Genomic DNA, 17744 nt, shown 5'->3' with positions numbered 1-17744 from the left:
ATAAATGGGCCTTTAGTGGACCAACTCCATCATACATCGAGATCTTGTTGAAAAATGAATGATTTCTGGCAACAGTGCTGCAGTTTATACAACGTCTCCTTCTACATGCAGGAGTGATCGCACCATGAATGACATTATCCAGGTATGTTAGTCAGACTAAGACTATCTCGAGTTGAACTTGTTTACATGGAATTAAGAAAACCAAATTATTGTCTTAGTCCCAACTAGAATTGGACTTTTAACATAAATGTAAATGCACTGATTCATTCGGTCTCATCAGGCTGGCATAAACAATACATTTTCAGAAGTGAGTCGGGGGGCCACATAAAAGCCTTTGAATGTGCCACAGTCGGCCTGTAAAAACACATTGAGATGCCTGGAACTTCTGCAGTAGGGCTGCACAGTACATCATAAAATAATGGAAAAATTGCAGTATGACAAGTGCAGCATCCAATTTGCAGTGTCGCCGATCTAATTCAGATAAGAAAACAAACATGTTTGTTGACAAACTTCAACCAATGAAAAATCATGATTTTGGTCCCTTTTTTTTTTGCGAAAACAGACAATTACGACGTCAACGCGATCATTCTTTCCAATTGGGAGTAGACTTATTATTATTGCATTTGTTATTTTTCTTTATCATGCTCTGCAGCTCCACTTTGCAGCAGAAGAGAAACTGCGTGTTTGCACACATGCATGCTTTGTTCTCATGCGTGCAAGTCTCTGCACACAAGGATAAATTAACAATGAAGCAGGATGAGTGAAATGACTCTCCTCCATCAGCGGGGTCATCTTCAATATTGTATATGATCCCCGATCCTGGGAAAAACCGTGGTGAAGAGGATTCTTCATGGTCGTTTGCATCAACATCACTGTATCTCTACATCTCTCTTTCTTTGCTTCTCCCAGTTTTCACCTGCACATTTCATTTCCCGGCACCAGCGAGCCGTTTCAGTTTTAAATCAAATACATTTTCATTTCTCCGTGCACTTTATTTTGACGCTGTCATGCCGTCAAAAAAACTGAGGGTGCTTTACACAGTATGAAATGCACAGTGTGTGTATGTGCTTGTGTGAGAGCGAGTGTGCATGAGCGTGTTATCTTCGGCCCTGGCTGCCCTGAGGAATAACTGTCCAGAAGAACGCTCTCTGTGCCTGCTAATAGTGTGCCGCCACTACTGTATCTCGCTGCGTGCTACGCTGGAGAGAAATGACTTCCCCACAAGATACGACCGTCCACGAGCACTCAAGCCTGAATCAGCAGCGAGCGAACGAGTGGAGCCTCATCTACTGGATCTGAGAGTCCAGCCAATTTCTGTATTCATTAAAAAGCACTTTTCATAGCTTTTCTATGACATTTCAGGGAAGATGAAGGAGTAAAAGATGGCGCTGGAAGTTGGAAGTGTGCAGCTAATTATACAGGGCAACCTTCACTAATCTGCATCCAGATTAAGGCTGCTCGGTTATGGAACAGATAATAATCCCTATTATTTCAAATGTTTACTCATTGACTTGATCTTCAAACAAATGGAATTTATTGCATGGAGAGAAAAAAGGCGGCTTTGAATGTGAAAGGGACAGGAAGTCACACCTGTTATAACATTAAAAGTCTTATTTTCAGACTTAAAACCCAAGTTTCAATTGATTTAGCAGCCCTAATCCAGATCTGTGTTTCCGCAGTGGTGGGTCAGTGGTTGAGTGGGTCATCTCTCAACTGGAAGGTAGTGGGGTTTGATCCTTGGCTGTGCCTCACCTAACATCTGTTAACATCAGAATGTGTGAGTGAATGGGTGTGAATGGCAAGAACTGTAACGTAAAGCAGCCTTTAGGGGTTATCAATACTGGAAAAGCGTTGTTCGCCATTTTATCTCCACATCAGAGGTAATCTGCAACCATACTACTACCATGTCCGTACCATATCATGTGACCTTCACCTCCACTGGGCAAAGTTTATGCATGTAGTTTTTATTAACGATTTCTCAGATGGATACGTTGCAGCATAACTTGCTTGAGTTCAGGGATTTCACTTTAGTGATACTGCATTTTCAACCGCTGCTGTATTGTAAAATAGCTGCGTCGTCCTGTCTGGTGTTTTTCCAGAGAAAACGAACCCCTGATGATGAGCACTTCCTCTCTTTAATGTATACTTCCTGTCTGGCTGCACTGTGCCATCCCCAGGCTCCACTCACTTGTTCATTTACAGTGTGCTCCATTTCTGAGGAGCATTTCCTCCCATCATTCTTTGCACTTGTGTACTTTCCAGCCCGAGGGCTCTCAAGAATGGTTTAAAAGCAGCAGCAGCAGCAGCGGCGGCGGCTCAGGGCGCTACGATCACCTCAGTGACAAAACCAATGGGCACATTCATCTCCAGGGTCTGACAAAGAAAACGGATATTGCTCCTTGATGAGGGCCTGGATGAATAAGTCTGTCCTGGACCCTGTGAGGATCCAGAGGGGCCCGAGGAGTAATGTCTGGCTGCTCCACTATCTATCAGGCTAGCAGCTCCTGTGGGGGCCATCGCAACAATCGAAGGCTAAAGTATGGGCGTCTCTTCACAGGCGTGGAGGGAATCTGTGCTGTTGCACCTTGAGTACGGACACAGATTAATGGACTGTCTCTTGGTTCATTTGTTCCTTGTCTCGTGTCATTCAATGCAGATGAAGCTGTCCGTTTCCTAAATTGGCTAAAAGATGGCGGCACCTTTTTGTTTTTAGTTCTTATAAACAAATCAGACATTTAATTATTTTGTTGATTACATCACAATGACACATTTGTTTAAATCCACAGGTCCACAAGATCTCGATGTATGATGGAGTTGGTCCACTAAAGGCCCATTTATACTTATATTTTTGTTTTACATCCATCCATCCCTGATACTATTTCCATCACTGCCCTATGCTCATAAGCAAGTGTTTAGTGTTAGGTAGATATCAATGCACTTATTTTAGTATTCTGTTAAATGTTGTCACAAATATTGTTATTGCAACTACATGATGGAGTATTGTGATGTCATTTGGAACTCATGTCGCCCGCCTCTATTGAACGATTGCTTTGAACTTTATTTTTTTCACCCAACTGTCCAGACTAGACCCTCTGTGGCCCCCATGAGTTTGAGACCCCTGCTGTATAGACTCTTCTTGGTCATTTTCCTGACTGATTGGACCATTTAGTGTAACTGCCTCCACCATTTCTGGTGGTTTTGTTCCGTCTGACTCTCAATGAGGTTAATGTCTGGACTCTTTGGACAATTCATGGTTTCACAGTTTGACCTGATAAATCCTGGCTTTTTCATTTCGGAAAATGCCTGGAAAAACCTGAACATCAGTCAGCTGACTTGTTCATTTTTGGGTGAAGTAAGCGTCCCTGAACAAGACCTGACCAACTGATGCCACCTCAGATCATACCACTGCACACAATTAAAGATCACACCTTGAATTAAAATCATTTTATTGTTGGCCTTATACTGTAAGTAAACAGCAGACCTTCTTGGTTGGTTCAGAGGTAGTGCTGAGGCAGCAGATGGCAACATTGAAGGGTTAATAAATTGCCCTCCACTCCTCACCTATTGCCCTAAGGAATCCCAGAGTTTTAGCGCTGGGGTTTCAGTCTGTGCAGAAGAGAGCAGAACAAAATCTCCAGAGACACCAGCCTTTCAAAGTAAGATTCATGAGCACAATATTTGGATAATTTAGGTTTGGGGGGGTGGATATTGATGGGACTGCATACATTACACCAATAACTGATTAATCCCCTTTTGCTTCAACCATCATTATTATTAAAATTATAAATTTAATGAAGAGACATTGCTAAAAAGACACTCCACCATTGCCATTAAAATAGTCCACCAGTCACAGTTTGTAGAGAGTATGTCCTGTACTGAAAATACACTGTAAGTTTTCATTCTGAGAAAAAAGTCTGAAATGAATTAACCCATTTAAAATTGATTTCTTTTAGTGTCGGTGCTAAAAAAAAACATTTGTTCTATTGAGTGTTAGCTAGATTAATGTGCATTATGATTGCAATAAATTCATTATGTTGAGGCAAAAACATGAGAATGAAGCGAGACATTTAGACAAGTATTTTTTATCAGCGATTTTCTTGTGAAAAGTACTCGGGAGGTATAAGAAAAATAAACCCTCAGTGGAAGGTGTTATGGTTCAATTTGAGCGGAGCAGGTAGAGTTTATAATTGGACCTCTGAGGATGTAGCACAGACAGTTTGCTATGTGGTTGAATCTGTTGGGGAACCCTCTCCTCTCCACCGCTTTGTCAGACCACCCCACCTTCTCCCTGTACGACTACAGTAAATCAAAAACCAGCAAAAAGCCTGTATGCTGAAAACTCAAGAGTCCTTTTCTTTCTTTTAGAACAGCACAAATATAAACCCAGCATTTCCTCTTTAATCTTTTAACACCTAACCCTCAAAATCTGGCCTTTTTTTGCTTATTTTAACCATAAAAGAGCCAGTGTATGTCAGTGTTTTTGCCTATTTTTCCAGAATAACTTCCAATATCTGGCAGTTATTTACAGTTTACTGCATGTTAAAATAGTGTATTAACAATTTAGAGTGAAGAGAAAAACCACTGTAGTTGTACATGTGCTGACAAAGACACTGATTTGCTGATAAGAACTTTATGTATAGATGTTCGAAATTTGGCTATGTGCTTTAAAAAAATAAATAAATAAATACAGCTGTAAGACAGAATTCTTTCTCTGGTTTCTTAATCGTCTTAGAGCATGCGTTCATTAGCACAGAGCTGAGCTGAAAATTGGCTCTCAAACATGACGAAGCTTTTGTGGACTATTTTTCTCCAGATTCTGAGACAAAATTTAAAAGAGAGACAACTGGAACTCAGTAGTCAATAAAGGGAAACGTGAAAATGTTGTGATTTTAATTGACGGATGCCTCAGGGACAAAAGACGATAGTGAAATGAACAGAGGGGAAAGAAAAGGGAGCGAGCTGTTCCTTCACAGATATTAAAGTCTTTTTTTCATACGAAGCCTGGTCTTGGGCATATTGCTCAGATCTTTCTCTCTGCTTTGCTCAGAAGCAGCATATGAACTGTTCCCCAGAGTGTTGGAGAGAGGACTTTAGAGTCAGGGCTGTTGACTGTCTGCGTATCCTCCCCTGTTTTTAACCCTGTACATGAGCTCTGACCAGGCCTCAACTGAGCCCAGCTGTCCGTCTGTGACGGCTCTGCCACACACTCATCACTGGGAACATAATATTATCATTTGCTGCGGTTTGCTTTGTTTTGCTAACAGCCTTAGCCAGTGATTGAGAAAAAAAACACAAACCCTTTAGATTAATTTGGTGGTGTGGTCTAAGCATTAACACAGTGGAGACCCAAAGCAGTCTGGTCACATAACAACAACAATAATTGGATCCTCAACTTGTCCACAGTGACCTCAGCAAGTTTGAAGATGATCGCAGTAAAGCTCGAGGACAAGTTCCTTCAAATACCATTGGTGTGAAGTCGCCCAAAACTGAACGTTCAAAACACGATGGCAGCTTTCCCGTTGGGTTTGGATTATGGTCATAATGTCATTTTTTTTTCCCTCCCAACTTCCTGCACATGTGTACCGAATTTTGTACACATACGATAAACCTGCTGCTCTAGCTGAATTTTTCTTGGGGGGGGCGGTGCAGTTATTTGCCCCTCCCATCCAATTTTTGATGCACCTTCATTGAACCATATGATAACCAAGAGTATTTGGAGGTTAGCTGTGATGTTGAGACAACTTTTGTTATCTTTTAGTGCAAGTTTTATGAGTAAAAATGTGCCAGTTTGTAATTTAATACGCTGTAGATTATGTCATAATCTGCCGTAGGCAGGTTGGGCCTGTTCTGTTCCCCCCCTGGGTTGAACTGGCAGAGCAGAAAATCATCAGCGTCCTCCTGTGATGATTTCTCACCCTGTGCCAGGTATGGATGTGTCTGGCTTTGAGACGTGAGGTCGGCTCCGTTGGTGTCTCTCGCCGCTGACAATGAAAACCTGTCTGGATTGATTATTGCCCAGGGAGTGTTTGGCCTTGGTTCACTCTCTGCAGTCTGTGGCCATTTGGCCGTCTCCCAAACAGAAACTCAATCACAGTTTTTTTTATATATTTTTTTTATGGGAACTTTGACCGCTCAACAATTTGTTTCATGGCAGGAAAAGTTGGGTTCTGTTGGTGGAGAAGCGTCAGTGGAGTCTGTGTTGGGGATTTGTGCAGTTTGGTAGCGTCAGGATACATCCACGCTTGCCATCTTTCATTTCTATGTTGGCAGATTTTTGTTTGAATTGATGTTGACGTGAGTGAATTGTAGCAATGTGGTCGAGGTTGATGCTGTTTTTTTGTGAAAAATGTCATTTGATGTGCACAAACAACTTCTTTTTTTTTGCACATAATGTGTGATCCCTGGTCTTTCAAACATCATAAAACAAATCTGCTGTAACCAGTTGGTTAGTGTGAACTCCGAGTCTTTTCCAAATTGGGAAATACTGTGACAGTTGTGTAGTGTGTCCACAGAGTGAGTAAAATGACTTAAGAAATTTACACCCACAAATGTCAATACTAGCAAATTGCAAAGTTATTAACCACCAGGCTTCACAGTATGATGATGATTAACTGAATTATCATTCATAGTTATATGTAATTCAAAGTGTGTCTTTGTCAATGATGTGGTCTCATTGTGCCTTGATTTATAGATTTCTTTCACCGTCAGCTACTACACTTAAGATGGATTGGTTTTGCATTAACTGTGATGGATTTCTGCACCTCTCTGTCTTTCTAGACCTTCATTCACGGTGCAGCAGTTTCTGCTCTTGTAGTCACTGAGGCGCTAAAAGAAAAGGCCCCGTGATGTGATCTTTATGCTTTTATTCTCTCACTTAGTGATGTCACTGACGTATGAAATGTGCCATTTGATTCTGAAGCTGTTTTTTGTTTTTTTATTCTGATCTGATTTGGTTGTGAGGTCACAATAATCAGACGTGTCACATGTGGTTTTTAGTGGATTATGTGATACATGAGTATAAAAATGTTCATATTAGAATCCATGAGGCTTTTTTAACTGTAGGCTACTCGTGAGTGACCTTTGACACCACCCACTTGCAGTTATGAACGTGAACTGTCAAATCTGATCTTTATCGAACAACGTGGCTGCTAATGTCCTTTTAGCACGCTGATATTAGCAGTTATGTCCAGGCAGCAACAGCGCCACAGAGCAGCTAACGTAGCTTTAGCTGAGTTTTGAGGGCACAATCTATAGATCTCATGATCCTAACGCTCCAATCACTGAAGCATGTTTTTCCTTTCACTGGTTACAGAAAAAACAACAACCTTGTTTCCATTACACAAACCGGGCAACTTTGTCATGTCTCCGTCATGAATCCTGCGGCGTTGTGCGCTGCTCATCAGCTGCAGGCTGGAGATGTACTTAGTCATCTATGGAGAAGCCGTCCTGTTGTCATTACACGTCCATTAACAGTCGCATCACTTGGCCGTCAGACGCGCTGGGCTCAAACCAGTACCGCTCATCATCATCATCATCACTGTCACAGAGTCATCATATCTGACCTTTTAGACATAAACCCCATAAACTCTGCAGGCAGACGGCTCCACCATCACCGCCATGAGTCATTACACCCACTCTGGGTGTAATGGCAATTCATTTGGGCTGAGTATGCTGGTGTTAAGACTGTGTTAATGTGTGAATGATAGACACACAAACATTTTTACGAAAGTTAATACATTTAAGACGTTTAATCTGACCTTTGCTACCCCGCCTCTCGTCCTATGTCTGCTGGGATTAGCACCAGCGGCCCCCGCAACCCTCATGTGGAGGATAAAGCGGTAGGTGATGAATGAATGAAGGACTGAATCTGACCTTTGCCAGACTGGCATGCTAATCTTATTCCCGAATCAAGAAATGGGCCGATTTTACGTTGTTAGGGATTAGTGTGGGAGCATGGGATTACTGAGGTTCTCTGTACATGGTCAGAAAGAACATAAATAATCAGAACCTGGTGAAACAAAAGGCCAGCGTATCTAGGGCTGAAACGGTTACTCGATTATATTGATTTTTTTTCCTTCTTAAATGTGAATATTTTCCAGGTTCTTTGTTCCATAAAACAAATAAAACTGGTTAGTTTTGGTTTGTGGACAAAACAAGACATCATTTCCAGGTCTGATCAACATTTTATGCCGTTTTATGGATTTTTACGGATTAATCAGTGATTTAAAATAATGGTCAGTTGCAGCCCCTACACATATCACACTCGTAATCTAGAACCAGAAAAAATCATTCTACCCTATTCTACCCTAAGGGTTTATTGGAAATATTCAGATCCGATTTTAGCATTACTGATTAAGTTCATTAAGCTTTGACATAAATGAGCTTCTGCCCCCATGTGCACAAGTCAGTTGATATAATATATTCAGTTTTCAGATTAGTTTTAAAGCGTTTCTCACATAAGAGAGTGTGAATATTTGATCCATACTGTGTTGATTCTGAAAAACAACCATTAACCACAACCAGAAATTAGAGAGGACAAATCTCCACCAAGCCATACACGGTGGATATGTGGATTATTGCCAAAATCAAATCATTTCTATCTCGTGTCATGACCCTACATTCCCATAAAATGTCATAAAAAAGCTGTTTGCATTTTGAGTTATGTTGCTCATAAACGGACAGAGAGAAGTGAAGGGAAAACCTAAGCTACTTGTGGTGGAGGGAATCATTCAGCCCTTTCACACCAGCAGGACTCTGTCCCAGTTTTCCAACCAAATTTCAAACCGGCCAACAAAAAAAATGGTTCAGAACCTGAAAAGTACTCATCTGGTACCAAAAGATAGTGGTTCTTACTCGCAATCAGTGGGCATGGGATATTCTGGGTTGTGAAGACAAGTGGAAAGTAGAAGAATCCCAGAGATTTTGCTGGTGTTATGTTTACGTCCTCCCACTTTGGTTCCTCATAAACTGGTGTTTATGAAAGCACCAAGGTTCTGAGGCTCCAGAACGGCACCAGAGCCTGAGCCTGAACCAGAACTGTATCTGCCTGAAATTGTGTGTCCAGGACAGGGTAAGACAAACTCAGTGCGTCACCTGAAACTTTGGGCTGATCCCTGGACGTGGAAAGATTTCGTGGTTGCTCTTAAGATTCCTGCTCCTCAGCTGTAAGGTTAATTCTAATCCACAAACCAAATCACTTTACAATTCAATTAACCATTAACTCAAAAAAATGTCAAAATACACATGAAACCAAGAATCTTCCCCCTCAGCTCAATTAAAAAATTGGGGTTTTATTTTTTTGTCTGTAACTTAGCGAGTAGAGTATCGCGCACTCATTTTACACAGATCATTCTGAACACACATTTAAATGCTCATTATCTCTGCATTTAGTTCAGCGCTTCAGGGACTTTTATTGTGGATCACTGGTTTACCACTGAGGATGTTTATGCCCCTGTTGTGGAGACTGTAATTTAAAGTAACACAGACAGACGAGCCTCTTCTTTCACGTCCATTACAGTGATATTCAGAATGTTGGAAGGGGGATGGGGTTTTTTTCCCATTATTTTACTGCAAGGCCTGAAAAGGCTCCTGGCAGTCTAATCTGTAAAAAATCAGCCTGATTGTTTGTTGTGCTCTGTAGAAGGCCGTGTAATATCTGAAGCGCCGCAGAGACCTTTAAGTAGCAGCTCTGGGATTCAAGCGCTGCAGGAGTAGAAAGGTGCTGCACCGTCATGAAAAGCCTGTTCTCAGAAGCAGTGCTTACCTCAGATGATACTACAGTACATACATACACATGATCACACTGGAGCGCTTATCAACCAACAAACAAGCACCGCAGCTTTGATTGGATTAGGTTTTGTGTCAGTCCACTTTAAAGTCATGAGTCTTAGCATGGTGATTAAGCTGCTGGATGAATGTGAGCTGAGCGACATGAATACTGGCTGATCTGCCGCCGCTGTGTACTGTAGTCTACTCCAGACATCTCTACACTATATGATATTTGAAAAGGTGCAAGTAAGAAGGGTTTGTTTCTTATCAAAGACTGTGTATAGAAGTAGACTGTACTCTTCTGGGAGTGGGGTGCTGAGGGTGTTGGGTTATAACTTTCCGCTATGTAACGTGATGACATCAGCACACTCGGGTCTTTAGTTCACAGACCTCTCTTGCAAGCTGGCTCCTACTGGACAATACTAGCTGTCAATCACACGGACATCATGTTCTATTAAAAAAGAGCTGAAACTAGTCAGTACGTTTACATGCACAGTTTAGTCGAGCTAAGGCCGTAGTCTGACTAAGACGGGCAATCGGACAACTTGTCGAGTCTGAGTATACATGCGGAGGAGCAACGGATTTATTGGTCGTATGTCTGACTCCACCTCCATAGGAGGCGCCGTATCACTGTATCAGCTAGTGCGTATTGAATCACTTTCCTGACACAGAAAAAAAAACAGTGAATGAGATGGATCGTGTTTTGGTCCTGTATGTTTCATGCTTTCTGTATACGCAGAAGTCCGACTAAGCACATACATGCAGGAGTAATCAGACTATGAATCACAGGTATTTTAGTCCTAGCTCAAACTAAGACTAACTTAGTTAAGACTGGGTTTTAGTCACTTTCAACATGCATGTAAACACAATGAGTGATTGGAAAAACTGCTACACCTTTAAAACCAGAAGGCTACGTCCATATTTATGCACAATCTATGCTTATAACACCATCTTTTTGGATCCGTAATGATCCTTAGGACCAAAAGCAGCACACAAGCTGAATACATGCATGATATTGACCTGAAATGTAAATTTAATTAGGCTCAGACGTTGAGTCAAATGTGTCCTGTCACTGCATTTTTCACTAGTTATAGAGGACGAGCTCTATTTATAGCGATCACACATTTGTTACTGGGGATTTTATGGCATATGCATAATTAAGCGCCTAAAGGGCTGTGTTTCCCAAACTGTTTGGAGGTTCGACTTTCTAAAGATGACAAACTTTCGCAACCCAATTTATGATATAAATTGTGCATAACGTAACATTTCTGACTATTTTTGGCGGACTTTATATTAACCTAATGTTGAATAAACCAGTTATTTGCCCGAGATTTGTTTGGAAAGTGTTATTTAATAAATGTAAATTGGTTGAAACTTCACTGTTAATGTTGGATTCACAGCAGTGACGTCTCATTTTCACCTTGCATGTTACTTTATGTTGAATACATTTTCAGTCCTGGAGCTCAGAGTCGCGTAATCTCATTCTCTGGTCTTTTTGAATCATAATTGCACCGTCTATTTTAAGCTCCTACTTTATGTGGATGACATTTTAGACAAACAGTATCCGTCTGGGTGGCTATAAGCAAGTTCTTTCTTTTCTTTTTTTTTGGAACCGTCACTTGACTTTTGGTACAAGTGTTTCTTGTCAACGCACAAGTGCCACTTAAAGCTTGTGTGCGGCATATGTCGCAATCAGTGTGATGTCTCAGTACTTGATTGTTGAGAGTGTTGTCGTGAAGGTAAAAATTGCAGATTTGATTTAAGCAGCTCCAGCTTAATCAGATGGTCTGAAAGCATATTTTGCCTCCCATGAAATTTTGATTAATCATGATTAGAAGAATTTAATGATTTCATTCTCCCGTGTGTGTTTGAGTGGTCTTTTTACTGGAAGGAAAAAAAGATTATTTAACCCCTTTTGTCAGTCTTTAATAATAGACTGAATCTGTTGCCATGGATGAGGGGGTAAAAAAAAGTAGAGTTATTTAAAGGTACACAATGTCTGATTTGGCTATTTGTGAAGTTGCTGCAGCTGAAAAGCTCTCACTGCGTCCTTCCTTTCTAAGTATGTAGTCGTCGGTTATCATTAAAACTACAAAGGTGTTAAGTTTAACCATTAAAAACATGGTGGTCCATCATAGCGGCCTCTTTAAAGGCATCATTCCGTCATAATAAAGTTGACAATTCACACAGACAGGTGATTGTACACTCAACAAAAAGTTCAAGTTTGGCGAAATAATTACTGAGGCTTTGCTGTACTCTTACACTCTGGACCCTGAAGTATTAACCTAAATAACCTAAATTAACTTAGCCTAAATATCTTACACTTCAGCTAGATCTGAACAATATGATCACAGTGGGATTAGTTTAAAAGATTTTGGTGATTACAATATGATTCCCAATTGGTTCATCTGATCATTTTTCTATTTTTTTAAAAAAAAGTGTCTGTCAACAAATTAATAAACATGTTCTATTTTTGCACCAGTAAACTCCTGCAGCACTGCAGAATGTCATCATAATGCACACATTTTTGTTCTAATCTCATTTTCTTATACATGTATTTATGTGAATAGGGATATCGCACTTTAGTGAACAGGTAAATAATCTTGATTAGAGCCATGATAGACGTCATAGGTTCAAGGAAGACAAAACATTCAAATACATTCAATAAAAGGTTATATATATTATATATATCACCAAATAAGGAGGAGCTGCCGAGGCAGTTGCAGCATCTTTCAGTTTAAACATTCCATCTGGTCCATATATTGTAATTCAGATTATCTTGTGTAACCCTGAAAAATAAAATACATTCTCCAAGCACTCCAAAATTGACTCTAATTAGCGTTAAGCAGAACTGTGTTTGATTAAAAAAAGAAAAGTGATTATAATTAGCATGTAAAGGCTCAGATGTCTAAACTAAACTGTGGTCAAATGAAACGGTCGGATTATTGCATCCCGGTGTTGCAGAATTAAATGTCACTCGTCTGTCTCGTCGTCGTGCAACCTTCTGGCCTTCAGCCCAGTCTGCTATCGATTTAGCAGCATGTTACTATTACTGGTGTGGAAGACTTGAAGCTAACATGGTTCAGAGGATCTAATTTTCCTCTGGAAACATGTTAGCCCGCTATCTCTGTGCAGACATCCCCGTTCCTCGGGGCTGTGGCTGACATTTTCTCTCAGCAGGACTTTTTACCTGCTTCATTATGGCCACAGTCGAAGCCTGGTCTGCCTCCTCTCTCTCTCTCGCTCTCTCTCTCTCGTGCTGACTCCTCCAAGTCCAGAAAAGGCTAATTACAGCTGTTTTTTTCGGGGTCAGGGAATTCAAAAGGGGGGCTGTTCTGCAAATGTACAAATGCTTTTGTCTGCTTCCTGTTTCGAGGGTGGGTGGGTGTGTGTGCGCACGCTCAGTCGTGTGTGTCCAGCTGTGACTTATTGTTGTTGTGTATGACTCAGGACGCTTTAACCCACTTAATGATGTAATTCTGTGTTTTTTTTATCATCATAAATATGTGACAAATCCATGTTTGAGAGGAGGTGAGGCAGTTTCATCTATAGAGCAATTTTCTTGCACAAAGGCAAGTTTGCAAAGTGCTGGACTCAAATATTCAAAGACACACTACAATACAATCAATACAGTGGAAAAATCAGAAAATAATTATGAATAGTATTAGGTTTAAAGAAAAAAATGGTGCAACAGATAATGTACACAAGAGGAGATAACAAAATAAATCGAAAAAAATGAAAGAACCTAATATTTAATATTTGTAATATAATATTTGAACCCTTTAATACTTGGGTAAGTGCTCGTTACATTTCCGCACTTACGTGACAGTTTGTGCTATAGGGAAGAATTCCAACGGTTTCTGAAGGCTAAGAAGTTGCACTTCAAACCGGCGCCTTAGTGCCCCTCCTCCCCACACAGCGGTGTGAAATGCCTTGAAGATGCTCCTTTCGGGTGATAAAACCACCACTGAGGTTTGGTGATGCATTTGAGGTCAAAGAAGCATGTTGATGCTTGTAATGTACAACTACGGTGTTTTGTTTTCTAAATAAAATTCAGTTTTTTTTGTTTTTCCTAACTTTAAACTGTTAATATACTCTTTTCACATGCAGTAAATCGTAAATAACTGCCAGGTGTCAGAAGTTCAAACGCTCTTTGTCACGAGACATTTTCTTTGCCCTTTGATTGCTACAGTAAGCAAAAAAGTAACATTTTGAGGCTTAGGTGTTAAAGGGTTGAGCTAAAAAAATGGCTGTATAGATACAAATATTTACTTAACTTTACATAACGTTGTGTTTGTCTTTGACTCTGCACACTCACGTCTCAGTAACTTCAGTAATCATAACACAAACAATAAACCAATAGCATCTGTGTCGCTGCTGTATGTAAATAAGTGACCATCCTCTGGGCAAAGGCATCGTTAAACTGCAATCAACAGTGTAGTCCTCGTCTCCTCCTGTCTGTCTGTCTGTCTGTCTGACAGTGAGGTGATAACACTGTGACACGCAGCCCGCTGCCTAAATAGAGCAGCTTGCAATAAATCTGATGAAATCTCACCTGCAACCATCTCATTTACCAACTCCAAAATCATCATCGTGACCTTTACAGAAACGTATTTCAAGGCCACGCTCAGACTGACTGACAGATGGACAGTCAGAAAGACAGAGATGTTATGTTGGAGCAGCAAAACAATTTCCTCCCCCAGATAAGCAGCCATTTTAGTGACAGTGCCGTCCACATGTCGTCCTTGACACTTCTAATCAGGGACACTGTCGCTGCAGCGCTGCGTTCAGCACTGATTGGATAATAAATACAAACAAGGCCGTTAATTTATTGTCCTCTGATGGAGAACGAGAATGGCTGCAGCCATTTTTCAGCACTGATACGACACTGGAGATACAGTAGATTGTGGATATGCAGGACTGGCGCATTGCTGATTAATACTTAACAGTTTGCCTTCACTGCAAGAAAGTCAAAGATTGTTATGTGATGGTTTTCCCCAAACATCAAATTACACCAAAAGCCATAATCATTTTATTATGTTTCTGTGATGGTTAATACATCAGTATGTAGAAGCTCTGTAACCATGGTGACATTTTCCAGATGTACTGTTTTACAAAAAACGAAAAAAAATAGTCAAATTATAGTTATTTACTTCCATTCTTGAACAGAAAAACAAGTTTTAGATGTTGAATGCTATCCTTCGATTCATTTCTGACTTCTCAGAGAATAAAAAACAAAAATTCAGTTCGTTTGGCGAATAAATACGTTTTTGAAAGATTTCAAAAGTATTGGTTTTCTCTAATACATTTGTACATATTATAGTACATTATTATATACTTCTGAAAGCTGTTTGTCCTTCAGACTCAGGGATTGTTTTCCATCTATACTGACAGTAGATTTATAGATCGGAGAAATAAATAACCAGAATAAACCAAATAAACCCACTCAGGTCATCATTCTCCTCTCCCATGCGAGAAATTGTATAGTACACAAATAAATTAGAAGCAAAAATTAATGAAAAGACTCAAGAAAACAAAATAACTAAAAATATTTTAAGTTATGTTCACAAAAGACAACTTTGAAATACTAAAAACAAGTTACATCAGGGTTTTGCTGACATGATTGCTTAAACCAGAGATTTATAACAATAATAAGATATTCCTTTATAATTAACACACCATTAATGTATTACATTCAACTTTAAATTACATATTTACATATAAGCTTGTTTAGTGTTTTAATTGCAGTCATTATTTACCTAAATTTTTATTTATTTCTCTGTTTTTTTAAATGAATAGATTCAGTTTGCATCGTACATTTTTGTGTTATGAAGTATACGTCATTCCAAATTAAAAACAAGCACTTTTACTTTGAAATTCTGTTTGACCCCTCTGGATTAAACCATAAGAATAATACCCCATGTTTTGAACAGGTGTAATTCTTAGTACTGTATAATAAGATATTGCAGAGATATAACCAGCCCTATGATGTGCTTTCGTCTTTTTCTCTCTGTAACATGTTGACATCTCGTGTGTGTGTGACTCAGCTGATGTAACCATGCGAAGATAAACAACGTTCCTCACACACAGAGGAAGTGTTCGTGTTTGAAATTAGCATTTTTTCCCCATGTGGGGAAAAAGTTGGCGCTGTGTTCCCAAATAATAATGGAGGAGCGGGACAGCTGTCGTGCGACCTGCGACGAGCTTGTTGCGAGTACCTGCTTTGATTAACGGGGCAGGAGTGGACGGCCCGTGACAGCAGAGGCCATTAAAGTAATTTGAGCAGCTGCCTCTTGCGCGCCATCAGCGTCTTGTTAGAATCGTATTATTATATTGATTTTGAAGTGTGGCCCAAAGCTGCCTGTGCCCTTCCCCATGGCAGACATCCAGGATCTGATTCTGTTAACGAGACGGAGAGGGTAACAGCAGCCTCATGGTCAAGTTTCTCCAACATGTGTTGCAGTTATGTACCAGGGGAATGCACTAAAAAGAAAAAGACATAGAAAAGAAATTGTTTTAGTCATCATTAGTAGAACAGTATTTCTGATTTTCCTCCGAAGTACAACCACAGGAAGCTCAAATACGGTACCAGTTTGAGAAAGAGTTTTTTTGGACTGTAGGGGGAAACCTTGAGAAAACCCAATCATGCAAAATCCATGCAGAAAGACCCACTACACCAACCGTGTGGCCCTATCCTCGAATGTGAATTTGTTTCATTTGAAAATCCCATACTTGGTATAAACTGGGTTTCCCAATTTGTCTCAGGTTCATATAATATATATTATAGAACATATAATATTTGGGCCAATAGATCCTCATAAATGTTGTACTCTAAAACTTAATGAAACGATTCAATGGGACGTTTAATGCGTGCAAAGTTCACACCCTTGAATTTGAAACTTAAATATAAGAAATGGGTGAAACTACTACAATAATTTGATATAAGCAGTAAATTAGGTTCAAGAGGACTGAAATGATCTGAACAGGGTTTGATGTTTTTGTCCAGCTCTTCACAGATGTTGCAGAAGGTTTTTTGTAAGTTGTTTTTATGTGTGTATCAGAGAGTGTGGGTAGTGAGAAGTTGGTCGCTTTGGAGACAGCTATCGCAAAAAAACCTACCACACGTCTCTGAAGCTATATATAAACCCTGAAACAGATCCAACACAAAGAGAAAGGAGGAAATATGTGGTTAAATATGTTCTTCTTTTGCACCTGAACAAACCAAACAAACACATAAAATGAGTGCTAAGAGATAAGAAAACAGGAAAATCGGTGCAAATTCAAGGTAATGTGCACGTGGACCCCACACACTGAGAAAACCACTCTGACATTCTATATATACTTCTTCTATACATGATGTTCTCTTCCTGATATACGTGCTCCTGCTGCCGTTTTCATTCCTCTGACCCTTTTAGCTTATATGTGGATATTTATAATGTTTGTGCGACGACGGTAGTCGCCCACACTGGGTCAAAGCTTAAATGACGACTTCCTCGACAGACTCGGAACACATTCCACTTTACATTAGAGTGCTTTAAAGTGACAGAACGCACCGTAACTGAACATCCTGCACGAAAGAAGTCATCAAACAAAGTAACTAAATACTTTTCTTTTGTTCTTGTAGAAAATTAAAATGTGCATGAGGTTGTGCTGTAACTACTAAATAAAAGGTGGAATATACTTTACTCCAATTCTGACGTCCTTACACTGGCTTCACGTCTGCCAAATAATTCATTTGTAAGTATTGCTGTTAGTCTATAAAGCACTGAATGTTTTCGGCCCAACATACTCACGACAGTATGTGTTTTTGAATAACAAAGGATACAAAGGTTTAAGACAAATATTCACTGTATAAATGCAGAGACCTGCCGACACATGGAGCATAAAGTGGGAGAATAAAGTAATCATTTGTATTAAAATGCTAAATATAGGAATATCTTGAGCAATCCTCGCCTGAAACAAATTTTCACTGTGAT

At 39.9% G+C, this 17744-nt stretch overlaps 1 protein-coding gene across 1 annotated transcript in view; it reads left to right on the top strand.

The window, feature by feature from the left end:
• The window catches only part of rgs6 (regulator of G protein signaling 6), a 72364-nt gene that overhangs the window by 37617 nt on the left and 17003 nt on the right, over positions 1 to 17744 (top strand). The window lies entirely within an intron of this gene.

This window comes from Solea senegalensis, linkage group LG17 (assembly GCF_019176455.1).
Source record: "Solea senegalensis isolate Sse05_10M linkage group LG17, IFAPA_SoseM_1, whole genome shotgun sequence".
NCBI lineage: Eukaryota > Metazoa > Chordata > Actinopteri > Pleuronectiformes > Soleidae > Solea > Solea senegalensis.
This window is presented reverse-complemented; position numbering and strand designations above follow the sequence as displayed.